This window comes from Eupeodes corollae, chromosome 1 (genome assembly GCF_945859685.1).
Source record: "Eupeodes corollae chromosome 1, idEupCoro1.1, whole genome shotgun sequence".
Taxonomy (NCBI): domain Eukaryota; kingdom Metazoa; phylum Arthropoda; class Insecta; order Diptera; family Syrphidae; genus Eupeodes; species Eupeodes corollae.
In genome coordinates this window covers 31,419,840-31,437,242 of record NC_079147.1, presented here as the reverse complement: position 1 = coordinate 31,437,242, position 17,403 = coordinate 31,419,840, and the positions used below count along the sequence as shown (strand labels likewise).

The 17,403-nt window shown below is 33.3% G+C and overlaps 1 protein-coding gene across 3 annotated transcripts in view; it reads right to left on the bottom strand.

Moving 5' to 3' along the window:
* Window positions 1-17,403, bottom strand: part of LOC129939780 (elongation of very long chain fatty acids protein AAEL008004) — a 168,722-nt gene that overhangs the window by 89,567 nt on the left and 61,752 nt on the right. For all 3 annotated transcript variants that reach the window (XM_056047921.1, XM_056047917.1, XM_056047918.1), the window contains one exon: window positions 4,879-4,908. The gene's annotated coding sequence lies outside the window, so the exon portion shown is untranslated. The remainder of the gene's footprint in view (window positions 1-4,878; window positions 4,909-17,403) is intronic.

Below are 17,403 nucleotides of genomic sequence, written 5' to 3'. Positions count from 1 at the left end.
TGGAAAGAAAAAGCATATTTGCACTGAGGATCTTTACAACCAAAACTAAAATATCTGCCTTCATCCATCCCCAACTGAAAGGTCAAATCCTGTCTTTATCCTCCAAAACAGAATACGAGTACCTAGGAGTCCTTTTTTAGACCCCAAACTAAACTGAAAAGTAAAACATTACAGAAAGCCCTGCATTACCCTTAACGCCTGTTGAAAATCTTTTTGAAGAAAGTAGCGCCTTTAATCGACTATTATTTTGGGGACGTACACAGCCTTTGTTAGACCTTTTTTGCAATATATAGATCAATTGTGTGGTTGGCTGCGCATAATGAGGAATACAACATTGAGAAACTTAAGAAGGGTCGAAGAATAGTTTGAGTAGGCACTGCAGGGCCCTTCGATCCTGGTCAATAGATGGCCCAAATGATATCCTATCATTAGACCTACACATTAAATATTTAGTATCGTGCATACCACTAAGGCTTAAAGAATCTAACTGTTGGTTTTACAGATCCTATGGGCATCGCAACACCAACGATCTGATTATAGCTTGTATTTTTGTAACAGACACCGATTACTGTACCCCTACCTTGAACCTCCGTAAAGATTTTAAAGTCATCTTTCCTGCCAGGAGGGATAAGGTGTATGGCATTGTTACGAAACACTTTGATACCACTATCTTTACTGTTGTGTCAAATATGTAGTGTGGAGTTGGGTTGGGAGTCTTCTCTGAGTCATTAAATGTCTCTAAGCCTTTTTGGCTACCACAATGTACCAATGTATTTTAAGCGAAACTACTAGCAATCAAAGAAGCATGCAAGCAAAATACTTAAGTCAAACTCAAAGCAAAACCAGAAACACTACTATCTGCACTTACAGCCAGTCGGCTGCTATGGCTATCAACCGCCTTCACCCATTTTTGGGTTACAGCTCATAGTAGCATCGATGAAAAATAACGGGCTGATGAGTTGGCCCAGCAAGAGTCAGCCTTTCAAAGCTTATTTACGGAGAGGGTAAATATTTCTCTTGGAGCAATGAAGGGCAAAGTTTCTTCAATTTTTTTGACAGAATCCAACCGCAGATAACTCTAACGGATGTTCGATACTAAGTAAGATATGACCCACCTATAACAAAAACTGTTCTATCATACTTTTATGGAGACCCTGTCATGATATAGCCATGGTCACTGAAATATGTATTGGACATTGCCCGATGAGAGAGAATACAGAAAGTCCCTCCCAATACTCACTGCCGTAGCTGTGGAGGCCACAACATGAAATAAAACCTGTGATTTACTTTCTCTGCTAATGTCCTGCACTGGCTAGTTTTAGAATGTTAAGCTTCGAAAGGGCATCCTTAAAGATCTTAAAAATTCTTTTTGTCCGCTAAATTTTGTAAAATTAGTTCACTAATATCTTATAAGATATAGTTTTTTAGATATCACGAATAAATAAATAAATGAAATTAAACTACAGGGCACCCTATGGATGGCGTAGCGTAATATTTGGTTCAGTTTTCTATTTTTAAACATTTAATTTAAAATTTCGAACATTCCATAGATTGACTTATTTTCTATTAAACAAATAATTTTTTGGCAATGCAATTTTATTTAGTTTATTGGTACTTATTTCAGAAAAATAAAATGTTTTATTTAGTAAAGAGTGTTAAGGGTTTGTAAATGAAATTTTCCAATATATTCATTTATATTTTAATGTTGTCTGAAGAAAAAATAATGACCCAAACAATTTTAAGAATCTGTTTTTACTTTATTTTTTAAAAAATGGCCATCATTTTAAATATTTTAAATACATATTGGAAAACCTTGACTAAGAACATTAACCCCAACAGTATTTACGACATTAGACAGTAAAAATACATATGTTTAAAAAAAAAATTGGTTTTAAGCAAATTAAAACCGTCTCGACTGAAGATTAGAGTCATATTTTGCTATTTTTCTACCTTATACTTACAATTTCTTATAAACAAAATTGATTGCTATTCCATATAAGTACATATTTTTATAAATATTGTTTTTCTAGAAATCTACCTACATTTTCGAATTAATAAGAATTAATAAGAAACTTAACGATGTGACATGCAATTGAAGAGAATAAATTGACATTAAGTTTCATTTATTAATCATAAAATTTTGAAGTAAATTTATTAAAATATTATTCCCACACATGTATAATTTTTAAAAATTGTTATAAGAAATATTTGGGCATAATTATTAAGTGATTGCATTAGGAATTACTATAATGTTGTTAAGAACCTTGTAAATTTTGAGATTATTGATCTTTTTGATAATCAAACTGCGCACAAACTAAACAAAATAGAAGTAGCATAATATTTTGGAAATAATTTTGAGTTTTGTTTTACAACTACAAAGAGAAAAATTCATATTAACGACATCGAAGCATACATTAGTACTTGAATTATTGCAATCTAAAGTTATGTTTCCGTACAAAAAAAAACACTTCCTGCCGTACCCTTAAATATTGTAATTAAAAATATCAGACATAGAATAGCTTGCTCCTTAAAAATTATTATCTAACCGAAAAAATGTTTGATGAGAGTGGAGAGATCTGGAACTTGGAAACAATCCCGAAGTCAATACCAATATTTGGTCCCAAGATATTTACATTATAGGTATGTTATCGTGGTTCCCACCATTTCCTATCACAAAGGTGTAAGCCGCTGTAAACTGAGGAAAGTGCGGTACTGCATAGCTTACTCACTCTGACTCCTTTAGCTATACTCAGTAAAAACAAACCTGCATGTCCTACTATTCGCCTCAATTATTTAGAATCAATTCCAAAGCACACAGATTTCTCTATCCCCCAACTACACTTCTAGACATTTACCTGACAGTTCTTTCTAGGAGGATTAAGCATTAAGACAAGCCAATTAACTTCTATGCAAATGGAACAAAAATTATTTAACTGGTTGGTGCGTGTACTCTGACTGACTTAAATTGAGTCTCTCATTCCATTTCCCACTCATTGGGCAGAACTTATTGCGATAAGAGAAGCCTATTCCCGGCTTAAAGAAAACCTGATATCAGCATCTGCAATTCGGAATTTTTAAACATAAAAAAAATAAAACCTTTGGGCTCTGTCTCTACAAATTCTAAAGTAGTCTAGAACTGGGGATGATCTCTAATGGAGATGGCAAAGCAGTTATACATTCACTGCCGAGTGCCGAGATATAGAGACATTCCATTAAGTTGTACAGCAGACGTATTCATCTAAAATTGTATGGTACTACCTATTCTACAAAGATTGGCTAACGCTGGCATATCAACCGCTACGTGTAAGCTTTTCGCAAGACAAGGCGCTATAAAGAAAACTAACATTAGGTGAAATACTATCACCACCTCTTTGGACACAGGAAAAATCTGGCCTATTCTATAATTTAAGGCGCTCAAGGTGCTTGATATCTTTAGGCAGGTTATATTCACCTCGATAATCGATGTCACAAGTGGACATTAAGTAATAGATAAGAACACCAAAAGCAAGACGTATTCTCAAATGACTTTCACAGAATCTGAATGGACGAGGAAGAGGAAGAAACAGTTATTTGTCTCCTGTGTCTCAGCCCTGCTCCAGCTCAAAAAGGAAAATTCCACCTTGGAGAATTCTTCTATAACGATCTTGATGATCTCAAACACACTAATATAATTATAGTCTTTTAAGCTTCATAAGGAACTCCAATTGGTTTCGTTGAAAGAAAAAGATTAATTTAGTATCACAATTGGCCAACTACTGGCCTAGGTGTTCAACCTTACCTAACCTAATTCGAAAAATTGGATCAAAAGTGTTGAATTCAAAATAATTTTCATCAGCATAAACTATAATTCTGTCCAATGTTGAACTTTAACATTTTTAGTTTCTAAAATATTATCAAATTAACTTGATTGTACTTATAATATATCGTCTTGAGTTACATTTTAACGAGAGTACCAACTAGATAATCAAACTCAACTAAATTAGGGAACTATTGATGTTAAGTTGACACAAATAGATTTTTAGGAATTGAAATATTCTAATATTTAAATATTTTAATATTTATATAAAACATGCATGTTTCTAATTAATATCTGAGAGCATTTATACAAGGAACCAAATAATTAACTTAATTTAAGATAGATAGATAGATTTTTATTTTCGGTATTTAGATATACATTTGGTAAGCTGCCGCACAGTTTACACACAGAGATTTGATATGCTAAATTTAATATTTTTTATTTTACTGCTGTAAAATTAATATAACAGCATAACATTTTGCCTTTATTCAATTTATTTGAATTTTATACTTTTGTTTTCTTTTCTAGCGATCTACCCACATAGAAACTTCAATAATTTCTTACATATACAAAATGACAACTCATCGAAAAAAGTGAAATTATGTAAAGTTGTTTCGTTTTTTGACCAATTGACCATAAGTGCCATAAACCAAACTTACTTGTATTTATTTTTTTAATATTCAAAATACTGATTGAAAAGAAAAACAATAATAAAACCATTTATGAATTTAAATCTTTTGAGAGTTATTCCCACGCATATAGTTCTAAGACCTAAGTAAACATTTAGTAGGCATACAAAATTAGGGTTTGTGAATTTTAAGTCAACATTTTGGCAACTCATTTGTATAAAACCTTGTTTGTCTTTAAAATAAAAACGAAATTGAAAAGATTATTGAACCTAGAAAATATAATTGTAAATATGATGGGCAATAATAAAATTAACATTTCATTTTGGAATTTATAGTAAAATTTTCATAGTTAAGCTATAAGTTCGTTTAATCTTTAAGCCTTCTGACAATTTATAAATGACATTTTACCTAAATGATTAACTAAAAATTTAATATAAGGTGATTGCTGCTTACCTTTTAGGACCAAATGAATGTGTTTAAGTTCTGAAATGAAATAGAAACGCAATAGATTAGAAAAACAACATTTAGAAATGGATGGATTATTTTCAAGGTTTCAATTAAAATTTGATTACAATCTTTTAATAATAAAAAATACATACTGTTTGCTAAACCCTTACAAGGAACTTAATACTTTAAAAATTAGTTTGAGGAATCATTTCTTAAAACAAAAACAAATTTTAAGTTAAAATATACAAATTAATACCAACAAAAATTTATTATTTTATACATACTAACTTTATCTTTTTTTATTTTTCTTATACAGCACTAAAGTTTAAGAAATTGTTAGTAATTTTTAAGAACTCTTTATATCACTAAAATTGTTGTATGGAGCTTGAAACAAATTTTGAACGCAGTTTTCAAGTTATAAATCTTCGGTATTGCCATTTTATACCAAAATTTGCATTAAAAACAATGCTTTCACCTTTTACCGACGATTAATCAGCGAGTAATAAAGGGTGAAGTTTTAGAAGCTATAGGAAAGTTTTTCAAAAAAAATAACACATCAAATTCAGAATTCGATAGTACGGTCCTTATAATTTAATGTTTATAGATTATTTCATGCAAATCTTGACCTTGACTGCGCCTCAAATGGTCCATCCGCTTAGTCCAATTTTGGCATACTCTTTCCAACATTTAGGCTGGTATCTCACGCATAAATGTTGTCTTTCAATGCGTCAAGATATGAGCTTTAGCATAGCCTCACAAAAATAGTGTATAAATAAATAAGGTGGCGCAACAGTCCATGAAGAACCAGTGCCCAGTGACTTACAACTCTCAATCATTCCTGTGCGCGAGTAATGTTGTCAGGGATGGAAGGGACCTACAGATTATATGCCGAATCCGAACGGATTCATGACAAGAATTACTCCTGGAGGATTTGTCAATTAATGGCAAGAGGTAGTACCCGTGAAATAAGTTAGGTGGCACAAGCAGGGATTGAACCCAAGACCCCTTGCATGACAGGCCAACGCACTAACCATCACGTTACGGGTAGTCTAAAGGCGTTAAATCGCATGATCTAGGCGGCAAATTGACCGGTCCCGAACGTGAAACGATTCACATCATCTTTGAAGTAGTACGGTCCAATGATGCCACCAGCCCATAAACCACACTGAAATGTTACTTTTTCTGGATGCATTGGTAGCTCTTGCAATGCGTCTGGCTGATATTCACTCAAAAATCGACAATTCTGCTTATTTACATACCCATTGAGCCAAAAATGAGCTTGCTGAACTCAATGAATATGGAAGAATCTTGCAATGAACTTTCTTAGCAGACCAAGCATTTTGGTAATAAAATTGAATAATTTGCAAGCGTTGTTCGTTTGTAAGACGATTCATGGTTAAATTATAGACAAAACTGAAGATGTTTGACAGTGAAGCAAACCACGAAACATTCATCAGCTGTTAAAACCAGTGCTGCCAAAAGGATAATACCTAAAAAATCACCCTCTAGTTACTTATTAAACAAAAGCACTATCCTGATAATTATATACATTTTCTGTAAATTACCGGTTCAATATTGATATGATTATAAAGTTAAGGTTTTAATTTGATCGAGCAAAACATTTAATTCTTTTAAACCATTACGGTATTGAAAAATAAAAAGATCACGATTCTAACCTGTTCCACTCGATTTTTTGTAAATATTTGTTGCGGTAGACGAGTAAAGTTAATAATGGTATATCAGGTAAGGATATACTGCCGGCGGAGTGATGCATCTGAGAAGCCGAATAATATAAAGGGTAAGTTTTGTGCAAGGTATAGGAAGGTTGATGAAGATTTATGTTGAGGGTGCCTCCCTGAACAAATATTATTCCTGGGAAAATTTCAGAAAGTCTCTAGGTGGCAAATACGAGACGTCGCATAGGACTCCGAAAAAATATATCAATATTGTCATTCTTCAATTGGCTTGGCTGTGGAAAATATCTCCCTCCATCTCCTCGACTTCACTGTCTCTACACACATAAATCGTATGAGCTGATATTGTCGGTACCCAATGAGTTGTCACCCGTTAGGATGCCTACTAATAAGAACAACTGAGGTCTGCATAGCTGCAAAAGGAATTTTATTGTATACCTTTGGAAATATTCGGCCATAAATTCCTTGAATCCCTACAAGTTTCAGGAGCTTGCTGTTTGTAACTTCAATGAAACTTTGTTGAATTAATTCATTTACTTTCGGTGTTGTCCAACTTGTCTGCCTTTTCATTTCCGTCAATGTCACGGCCTGCTGAAATCTAACGGAAGGTAACCGTGTTGGTTTTGCTAAGTTACGAAGCTCCCTTTAATATTGTTTTACGAGTGGCAGTGACAGATATGGCCTTGATTGCTGCTTTGCTGTCAATAAAAAACTTGTTGTTTTCCAAATTATGAGAATAAATATATTTATCGCCTTCAGAAGCAATCGGTACTTCTGCTTTAAAGACTCTTGCATTAATCAGACAGCTTTATTGATACATAATTTGTTTTCATGATCTTGTTTTCTGTCTTCCATGTCTTCGATAGTGAGGATTTTTGTTACTGCGCTTAAGTTAAGTCTGTTTGAGCGCCAATGTCTATGTCAATAGACCCTTTTCGAGTTATAAGGTACACTATACTAGACTTAAGGCCATTTGCTGAAAATAATCTTACTAATAAATGTTCAATTTAAATGCTGTTCTACTTTTTTTTGTATATAATTGACATTTACTCAAGGGGTTACTAGTACCTTTTATATGTTTCTATTTAAACACAGTGCGAGCGTTAGGAAAATAGGATTTAAGAGGAGACCCCAGTACACATTGGTCTTAAAGTTCTGAACATTAGAGTGAAAACAGATTTGAACAAAGCATTCCACATTCTCGACGTGCGATTTAAGAAAGAATCTATAAGGGCACTGGCCCAGATACGCGAATTATATTCCAGCTACTTGTTTCTCTTTGTAAACTGTCACATTAGAGCTCATATTATAGAAAGAAAAATATCTCTAGGGCTGCAGTGTATGTAGTCCACATGTAACTTCAAGGGCTGGCCACCATACCAAACATGCGTAAGGGCCTAACAATGGCTGTGTACATCCACATAATGTGTCTTCCTCCCAAAATTCTGCTGCACGTACAGAAGGCAAGTGAGGGTCTTTATTAACAGAATGACACTCGTTAAAATTTACTTCAAACAATAAGAATTTGCAGTCAAACTTCGCAAAACCATTATACTTGTGGGTCGATGTGAATCAACATCTCATTTAGCAATAATCCAACTGGTGGAGAATTTTGATCCTCGCATAAAATTATTTGAAAAATGTTCTTGTGGTAGCTCGCAGTTTAGACGAATATTCATATTTGCTGATTTCTCGTCGATGTTTGCAACAAAGCCTTTTGAAACCTTCATAACAAAGTATTTTTTAATACTTTGTTTTGAATGCTTTTTTAAATCCAGGAAAAAACTAGAACTCGATAACTAGCAACTAATTAGTATCTTTGGTGATTGGGTCTTTGAAATTAATCAAAATGATCTAGATTCAAATTGAAATGTTACCTTCAGTGAGGATATCTATTAACTTCCCATTGGAAGTTATTGTAATGGGTCTGATTTGTCAATTTTTCGAAATAAAAGATTTTTAAAAAGATGTCTGTGCGTGCGCGTGTACGTACGTTCGCACGTTCGTACGTCCGTACATCCGTACGTTCGCGACGTTTTTTCTTTCAAGAACCAGAAGAGATATCGATTTCAAATAAATTTTCTTATACAGATAATAAAGCAGAAAGGGCTCTCAAGACAATTGCGTGGGTGGTTTTTTTACCATAGCAGTTTGGAAAAAAGGTGAATATTTTGGTTAACCCTCAATATCTTACGAACCAAAAACGCTAGAGACTTAAATTAAATTTTATATTATAAACTGTAATGTGATACCAAACAAGTGTATTTATTGGAAAAATTCCATTTAACGGTTTTTTTATAAATCGAAAAAACTGAAAAAAAAATGCTTCACCTCCAAAATTTTAAGACTAAAATATGATTCCATCTTCAAAACAATTTTGTGCAACGAAGAATAATATTTTTGACATTTGATAAAATTTTGAAAAAAAATCGAATTGACAGTTTTTTTTATAAAAAATAAAAATCTAAAAAAAACATTACTCAAAACTGGTAAAAATTGAATATCTTACTTACTTACTTACTTAAGGTGGCGCTACAGTCCGGGGTGGACCTGGGCCTCAACCAACAAGCGTCTCCAGCCAGCTCGGTCCCTAGCTAGCTGTCTCCAGTTTCGCACGCCAAGTTGGTTGAGGTCCTCTCCCACCTGCGTGCGCCACCTGAGTCGCGGTCTTCCTCTACTGCACCGTCACTCGGGATTGGATTCGAAGACCTTCCGGGCTAGAGCGTTGATGTCCATCCGCTCTACATGACCTAGCCATCTAAGCCGTTGGACTTTAATTCTGCTAACTAAATCAGTGTCGCTATACAGCCCGTACAGTTTGTCGTTATTTCTTCTACTCCATTCTCCATCTATGCGTACGGGACCGAAAATCACCCGAAGAATTTTTCTCTCGAAGCATCCTAAGACGCTCTCATCTTTCTTTGACAGGGTCCAGGCCTCAGCGCCATAAATGAGAACCGGGATGATGAGTGTCTTATAGATGGTGATTTTACATGCTCGAGAGAGGACTTTACTTCTCAATTGCCTTCTAAGTCCAAAGAAGCAGCGATTTGCAAGAGTTATTCTTCGTTTGATTTCAGCGCTGGTGTCGTTGTCTGCATTAATAGCGGTGCCTAGGTAGACAAAGTCCTTAACTACCTCAAAGTTATAGCTGTCCATGGTGACGTTTTGTCCAAGACGTCGTCGTTCAGTGTCCTTTTTTGATGACAGCATATACTTGGTCTTGCCCTCATTGACCACTAAACCCATCTTCTTCGCTTCCGTCGCAATGCTCAAAAACGCTCCACTGACATCACGCTTTGATCTTCCAATTATGTCAATATCATCTGCGTATCCGAGTAATTGGATGGATCTTTGGAAGATTGTGCCTCTAGTGTTTACGGTTGAGTTTTGCACAATTCTTTCCAGAACGATGTTGAAGAAGTCGCATGACAGTGCATCGCCTTGTCTAAAACCTTTTTTGACATCAAATGCATCGGTAAGATCTTTTCCGACCTTGATAGAGCAGCGTGCATTCTCCATCGTCATTCTGCACAAACGGATAAGTTTGACAGGGATGCCAAAACTAGACATTGCTCGGTAGAGCTCTTCCCTATAGATGCTGTCATACGCGGCTTTAAAATCGATAAAGAGATGGTGGGTATCGATTTGAAGCTCCTGGGTTTTTTCCAAGATCTGCCGTAGTGTAAATATTTGGTCGATAGTGGACTTTCTTGGTCTGGAGCCACACTGATAAGGACCAATCAGGTTGTTGACGAATGGGTTCAGACGTTCACATAATACGGCAGACGAATTATACGCAATGTTAAGGACACTGATGCCTCTGTAGTAAGCGCAGTTTAGAGGGTCTCCTTCCTTATGTATCGGGCACACTATGCTGAGATTCCACTCATCGGGAATGCTTTCTTCCGACCATATTTTGCAGATGAGTTGGTTCATGCTCCGTACCAAGTCATCGCCTGCTGCTTTGAATAGTTCAGCAGCGATTCCATCAGCTCCAGCAGCTTTGTTTGACATAAGTTTAGATATAGCTATCTTCACTTCGTTAAGGTCGGGTAGGCGGAATTGTTGATCTGTGTCGCCGAGGTTGAGTGGTTCTATCTCCTTTACAGCGGAATTCGGTTCGTCATCGCCGTTGTATAATTTGGAGAAGTGATCTTTCCATATTCTCAGCATGGACTGCGGTTCTACTACGATGTTCCCCTGATCGTCTTTACAGGCTTCGGTTCGTGGCTGGTACCCTTGGGAGGTTTTTTTTACCTTTTGCTAAAATTTACGAACCTCATTTCTGTTGTGACATCCCTCTATCTCCTCGATCGCGCGCTTCTCATGCTCTCTTTTTTTCCATCTAAGAATCTGGTGTTCCTCTCTCCTCTTTTGCTCGTAGAGCTCGCGAGCAGCTCTAGTCCTTTTGTGCAGCGCCATTTTGTATGCCTCTTGTTTCGCTGCGTGAGCTTGCCGGCATTCGTCGTCGAACCAGGGGTTTCGCTGTGGTAGCCGTGTGAATCCTAGCACTTCAGAGGCTGCATCTCTGATGGCTGCAAGTCAATGTTGCCACTGGTTTTCAATGCTTAATGCAAGCAGCATAGGACTCCTTAAGAGGTTATTAGAGACTCGATCGGAAAAGGACATGGCAGTCTCTTGCGATTGTAGCCGTCTAACATCAAATCTTCTCACAGTACTTCTTTGTTTTGTCTTGGATCGCGATATCCGTAGCCGTACCTTGGCTACAACGAGGTAGTGGTCCGAGTCAATGTTGGCCTCTCGGAATGTTCGGATATCCTGGATACTGGAGAAGTGTCGTGCGTCGATCGCAATGTGGTCAATCTGGTTGACGGTTGATTGATCAGGAGATTTCCATGTCCCCTTGTGGATATTGAGATGCGTGAACTGCGTACTAGCTACCAGAACGTCTCGCCCCGCAGCGAAATCGACCAGCCTGAATCCGTTGTCGGAGTGTTGTGCAGGCTGTATCTCCCGATTATGCCAAAAAAGATGTCTTCTCTTCCTAGCTTGGCATTAAAATTTCCAATGTCATTTTTAATGTCATAGCCAGGGCACTGCTCATATGTCTTGTCCAAGAGCTCGAAGAATATGTCTTTGGTGTCTTCATCTTTCTCCTCTGTTGGGGCATGCGCGCATATTACGCTTATGTTGGCGAATTTAGCCTTGATGCGGATTGTCGTGATGCGCTCGCTCACACTGTTGACACTCAAGACATTTTGCCTGAGTCTAGTTCCAACAATTAACAAAAGTTGGTAAAAATTGAATATCGATTCAAATATCTTTTCAAAAACTTGAAAGTTAGACTTCAAACTTATTTTATCTTATAAGAAATATTGTTTTCAACATTCTGAAAAATGTTGAGAAAAATCGAATTGACGCTTTTTTTTCCAAAAAATAAAAACCTTAAAAAAAATTAGTAAAAGTTGGTAAACATTAATTTTCGACTCAAATATTTTTTCAATACTTTGAGATCTTGGCTTTAATTTACTTTTATCTTTCAAAAAATATTGTTGTCAACAATCAGTAAAATTTTGAAAAAAATCGAATTGACAGTTTTTTTACAAAAAATTAAAAACCGGAAAAAATTAACAAAAGTTACTAAAAATTGATTTTCGACTCAAATATCTTTTAAAAAATTGTAAATATTGACTTCGAACTAATTTTATCTTATAAGAAATATTGTTTCCAACATTCGACAAAAATTTTGAAAATAAATCGAATTGAAAGTTTTTCTACAAAAAATAAAACTTTAAAAAATAAAAACAATACTAAAACTTTTTAAAAATTTACTTTCGACTCAAATAGCTTCTCAAAAATTAAAAATATTGGCTTCAAACTTATTTTATTTCACAGAAAATATTGTTTTCGATATTCAGTAATTTTTATATAAAAATCCAACAGTCCGTTTTTTCATAAAAAATAGAATCTACAAAAAATGGTACGCAAATTTGGTAAAAATTGATACGAGTAACATATATACAAACTTTTAAGCAACTGACAACTGAAATTGTTACGGTTATTAAGTTGACATTGTTTTGTAATGTTAATGGTATACCTTCCTCTTTACAATGTTTCCAATTAAGAACTAAATTAAATTGCAGTATTTGAGGGCACCAAGTTACTGGCATGTTTTATCTGTCTTAATTTTCAACCAAATGTTAAATCAATTTTCTAACCCTTATTTATATATAAAAAATAATTTTTAGCAATGAAAACGCCTTTTTCTCGCGTACAATATTCCATTTTCTCCAGCCCTCAACTTTTACCCCTGGAGAGTTGATTCAAAATTAAAACAATATGCCTATATTATATTTATCGATCAAAGGCTCAGTACAAACAAAACTTCCTTTTGTATATCCGCTTAAGTCAGCAGAACATATGTCTTTTCTGCATAAATTTTAAATAACCAATTTAATTATTTCACACATACTTTTACATTCTCAAACTTGTGCGTTGCTCTATACTTAAACGACGAACGTATAATACGGCTTAAAAAGATACAACCCTTTATGTCCTTTAATGTACATTGAACTCACTAAAATAAATTATCACCACAACATTGTGTGTATAAAACTGTCATATTTGCAACGCTTTTTTGCTTTACTAAACTACACTATAGTACACTCTGCTCTACTGTATACCATGTACATGAGGCTCTATTTCGCATATAAAATGTTAAATCAAATTATAAACCCTCATACGAGACTATGGGTCGCCTTCGTCATGCTATATCCTATGTCAAAAGAGTACATTTTATAAATAGTAGACACAGCAACAGTAGTAGTATATACGCTACAAAAAACCTAAAGCACAGCTATTCACGATACGATACGTTCAGTTTATAGCAACAACAAAAAGTGCTTACACTCTTATTACTATAGTAATTCCCTATAGGGGTTGTTGAAATAGGCTTTAGAGCGATTTTTCATGTTCCCTTAGCGATGCAAACACACTAAATAAGCTTACAATTGAACTATACAATATTGTACAGAATGAACTGTACTACACTGAGGAAAAAATGTACTCAATTATAGTACCCAAATGTATTTACCGATCGCATAGATTCTTACATACATAATTTCTGTATTCATTACATAATGAATTCTTTATTGAGTAAATTCATCCAATAAATAATTTATGAACATATAACATTTAAAAAAGTCGTTTTGCTAACAAACTCAAATTTTGAGGTTTTCTGTAATGGTTACATTATAGTCAAGTTAGAGTTCACTAATTTGTGTTTTCATCAAATGAATTCAAACATTGGATTTAATTATTACATAAAACTGTGTTGGAAGGACCTTTATAATAAATTCCAATCGAAAGGGCTGTTGAAAATGTTTAGGTCGTATTTCAATAAAAACCACTCGAATGCTCCAATTCTCATCGTTTCACTTTTCACAATATTAAAATTTATTATTGTTTTTGTTTCGCTTTCAAACAATCCTTAAATACGTTTTCAAAGCTTATCGATCGCCTAAAAACAAATTTACAAAGTTTCAATTTGTAAATATCTTTATCTTCCATACATTTAAAATATTTATGTATCCATTACATAAATGTATACACTCATTACATAAGTTTTTGAACGTACTCCAAAACCCTATGTTTTATTACAAGTTGTTTTTTCTGACGTTCTAATTTCATATGTATGTAATTATTACACGTTTATAGTATTTTTTCATATCATAAGACTTTCTAAACAGCTTTGTTTTACATATATTAAACTTCTTCTTTATGTATTGTTCATTCGCCCAATCTAAATGCTCAGCTGATAACATTTTTATTTCCCTGTTGATGTGAAAATTTTCAAATCATATTAATTGTCATTATGTATTTGAAAAACCTTAACATGAACTATAAACATTAAAGGGAGGTTTCATGGCAATCCCATTTAACATAAAAGTGTCTATACCGTGGTCAATACATATTTCCCTCAGTGTACGGTGCAGTAGAGTACAAGTGTACATTGTATAGAACCCACGCAAAAGCGAAACATTGTTGTGTGTTCTATTTTTAAAAAATGTATGTTCTTTTATTTCTTTAAACTTTAAACAGGATTATAGTTGGTTTAAGGTAAAGTTTTTGTAGATGAAAACTAAAAAACTACAAATGTCCTTTTAATAGTAATAATATTGTCCTTATGAAAGAAAGGCCTTTGCAGAAGTTGAATTATCGATTGATTGACATTTTTAGATTGGGTCATGTTTTTGAAATTGACGTTCTATCAAAAACGTCATATTAAACTATTTTGAGTAAAAACCAATACGTGGGTATGTTAGTTTTTTTCTAACGTTTTTGCTGACCACATTCGGCCCCCCAAAAAATTAAACTTTCATCACAAAACATTTAACGATGATTTTTTGCACAATTTATACGTCAAATTATTTTCGATCAAAAGAATTAAACTGTAATACGTATGCTTGAGGAGTATGGCATGCCATGAAATATTAATGCTATTTTAAATTATTTCATACAAACAAAAATTAACTAAACTTTGTTTATAGTTGTTGGTATTTCTATTTTTTGTTGCAATGTAGCAAGCAATTATTTTACAATATTTCAAGCCAAGTCAAGAAAAATAGAATACAGTGGTATATAGTTTTTTTTTTCTTGTCCTAATTTAGATAGGCCTTTAAAATGAATACGAATTCATTGTTAATATATCTTGTAGATTGAAAAACTAATTCAATATAGAATTCTTTATTTAAAAAAAAGAACCTAACTTTTTTTAAAATTGTTTTTATTGAGGTTCTAGTTTAATTAATTCATCGAATTTTTTGAAGTCACAAATGAGTTTTAAGGATTTTAAGGATTTTTTGAAAGTTAACATGAAATTCTTCTAAAATTAAAGTTTCGAATTTTAAATCAACCTATTATGTAAGTGTGTATATAGAAAGAAGTTATAGAAAATTATGATTCTACACGAATAAGAAAAAAGAGTTAGAGATAAGAGGAAGCCTTCGGGTACACCAGACTTTATTTTGTTAATGCTGTTTTTAATAGTTTAAGATGGTTATAAAAAAAATGCGTTTTCAAAAAATATTGTTGAGCAAATTAAATAATGTGTGTTTAAAATGGCTTTGTTTAGGGTTTCCAAAAACCTTACTTCTAAATCCATATAGAGGGAGCTCTAAGCAAATGTAGGTTAAAAAAGCTACGAAATCCGAGGACAATTTTAAAAACTCTATCAACAATCATTAACGATGGATTGATTTATCTCAAGACAGATATGTATAGATGATGAAAAAAATGTAAAAAACTGTACAAAATTTTAATCCTCGTTTAATTTTGATTTTGGCCTTAAGAACTATTGATCTCATTCAAGTTATTTTCAAAAGACCAAGTAGCTTAGAAAACTATTTGCAAAAATTGTTGCTTTTATAATCTTCCACTTTATAATACGAGGAATAATTTTGTTTAAAGCCTTTAATAAAACCAGGATTTGGAAGTAAAAATGAAAGGAAAAGAATAAAATAATGACTTTAACTTTAATTTTCTTAGTTGCATCTTATGTGGAAGAAACTCAAGGTTCTAGTCTACCTTTAATCCGGAGTTGATCTCATAAAAGTCTTAGAAAGTAATTAAATATAAATTTAAAAATATTAAGCATATATTTGGATAAACAATTTCAGTTCTTAACTCCAGCTTTCAATATAAATATAAATGACACTGGTTGGAATTTTAACGTGAATGTATCCTATCATGTTTTTGAGATATTACTTTCTAAAAATTCGGAAAAAAACACGTACGTGAGGCTATTTTAATTAAGTACCTTTTTTCAGACATAATTTAACCCGTCTTTTAAAATCTAAAAGAAACGCTAAACCATTTATTTTAAAACTGTTTTCAACAGCAAAAAGCAAAACGGTTTGAAAGTACATTTTTATCTTATAACGAATTTGTTGGCCTTACAATTTAATTATATCAAGTTTTTTTAAATGCATGACATTACAGCACCTGTATTCATATTCAGACAAAAATTGAAGTTTTTGATAAATTACATTACCGTCCCATACGTTGCTGGATGTATAGCGTTGAATGGCAAAAGCAGGTATCACCTCATGCTCACATTTTTCTTTAGTTAGTCGATAACTGCCGGAATCAACAATTTTTGAAAAACATTAAAAAGTGATAAAATAATTTTGAAAACTGGTATTTTTCAAACTTGAGAAACAGTTAAAATTTAAGTTTGGTTCCAAAATCAGAACTTAAAATGAAGTCCAAAACTTATTTTTTAAAGAATTTATGAAAATATCTCAAAACTTTATGTAGAGTAAAATTAAGACTTATGACTTATAAGAATTCCCAGAAACTAAGTAAGATACTAAAATAATTTAAGTTGTATCTAGAATTCAATGGTTTTTACACTGCAAAATAATCATACAATTTATCGTTAAGAGCTATTTTGAGCTTTTAGTTATCCTTAAAAACTTCGTTTTCGGTAGTTTTTAGGATTTTTAAAGGGGCACATTTTTAAAACCTGATGGGATACAAAAATTTAAAGATGAAATTCGAATTGAGGACGTCTTAATCATTTGAACAAAAAAAAAGAAGTTTGTCGACCAGTGCAACTTGAGGTTTTTTGTTTCTCAACCGCCTGGGAAATGGGTTAACAAAATAACGCTTTAATTCCCAGTTTAATCCAAGATTATAACTTAAATAAAGTTAAAACTTCTAATTTATTGACTTAGATTTCGAATCATTTTTAACATTATCCATCAGGTTTACCATTTTGTACAGGTGAGGTAAGACGTTTTATTTTATTATTTAAACAAAAAAGTTTTTGAACTGAAGTTGATGGACATTTATTTTTTTCTAAGGAATGTCA